The sequence below is a fragment of the Conger conger genome, chromosome 5 (assembly GCF_963514075.1).
Source record: "Conger conger chromosome 5, fConCon1.1, whole genome shotgun sequence".
In the NCBI taxonomy this organism is placed as follows: domain Eukaryota; kingdom Metazoa; phylum Chordata; class Actinopteri; order Anguilliformes; family Congridae; genus Conger; species Conger conger.
Genome location: NC_083764.1, coordinates 65,891,273 through 65,893,209, shown reverse-complemented (window position 1 = coordinate 65,893,209; position 1,937 = coordinate 65,891,273).

Genomic DNA, 1,937 nt, shown 5'->3' with positions numbered 1-1,937 from the left:
GTCTGTGAAATCTGCGGGGCTCTTGTGAGTCTGATGTTGAGAGTGTGTACTTTGCACGGGCGGAACATGACCCTGCTCCTGAGGAAGAGCAAAACAAAATGGTGGACTCTTGGGATGACCCCGATGCTTAGAATCACGATATTTCTGTGGCTAATGACACCGTGATCTGAGCCAGAAAGACCTGCTGACCTCCCACCTTTTTTCTTTTCTTCTTTTTTTCTTTTTAATCTCTCCCTGGGTGACGTCGCTGAACTCTCGGCACGGGTGCCCTGGCAAACTTTGTCCTGGGTCCATGCAGGTCGCCGTGCTATAAAAAGATGAACGAGACAAAGAAGCCCGCGTGCGTGTATTTGGTAACGCCCTCGACGCTCATAAAATGTAAAAACACACTATTTACAACCAGTCCCTAAAAATGCCATTTGATGTCATTCACCTGGAGTTAATCCGGGTTTTTTTCTTTTTTCTTTCGTCACGTCCCGACCCTCATACTTTGTCACACGCCCTCTAGCGTCTGGAACGGGAAGTGCCATCGCCAAACATTGGGCTTTATAGAAGAACATTTTCGTATATTCTTATCAAGTATTTATCTTACTTTTTTCCTACGAAGGGCTCATAGGAGTGTTGCACGTTGGATTCATCAAACGCACATAACTTCAGACAGCTGTCCAGAATAACCATTATAATACAGTATATATACGGTACTGTAGGTGGGTTCCGTCTGATAGATGCCCAATACGATTAATAAGAACAAGGGAGGACTCGATTAACCGTAAAACAATATAAACTTTCTCTTTATTTTTTCATAAACAGTCCACTAAAATATTTTTCGGAAAACATTTGAGGCGAGAAATAAGCCGTGCAATTGCTGATTCTTGATTCATATTTAATCTGCAACGCCTAAATTTGTAAGTTTTGTGTGCCGGGCAAGGCTTTCGTTTACATGTCTCGCATGACAAGTCGGGACCGCTGGTAAATTTTGTTCGTACCTAAGAAAATAAATAAATAAATAAGAGAACATTGGTGAATGCGCCAAGCTCTCTTATATCACTCCTTTTAAGAAGTTACAAAAATAAAGTCTGGTTGTTATTTAACCTTCGACGGTATGGCCCAGGAAAAGAGAACGCTCATTTCTGGCGGAATCCCAAGTAGTCCTACCGAGCGCTAACAACACTGCAAAATAATCCCATAACACCTTAAAAAAACAACCTAAATTATCTTTTTTTCCAACTTGGAATTTGAAGACAAAGTTTGTGATGAGTGACACGTTGTTTCATGGCAAATAGATTTGGGGTTTACAATTCAATTAAGCTGCTTTATTTTAAGGGCTAACTGTCAGTTTTGGCCCTTAGGACAAGTGTAGTTTACAGAATGTTAATACTATACGAGGGTTAAGAAACCGCCGCATGCAACGTCGCACGTCTTACGCCTTTTCTTCAAAACGACATGAATCAACTGTAAGTGTTCTCTGTACTGTGGTTTTACAATAGCGTTTACAAAGTCCAAATATCTTTCGACACGAACACGTGTGAAATCGTGTTTTTTTTTTTTTTTTGGCATCCTAGAGAGTTGCAAAATGGAGTGTGTCCGAGAGGTTCATGTTTTTTACTCTGAAAGGTTAGTTAAGAACGCGTATCTAAAGGGAAAAGGTTTTCAAAGAGGAAGCGAGATAGCCTGGTGTTCTAGTGTACGCTATTCATATGCTTGTAACCAATATCTTGGTAATTATTTTTCTTTTTTTCCTCTGTGGCTCTTCCGTTGCCAGTTTGCTGCTGCTGTGGGTGGGTGGCAGATACGTGTTAAAGTAAACAAGCGTTAAGGAGCCTGAAGTGTTTGTGTGTGTGGTTATACGAGTACGCTTGTGTGTTAGCAATGTTACGTCTGGGTCAATATGTGAAGCGGCACACAAGCGATTCTTGTGAGAGAACATATCACCTCTA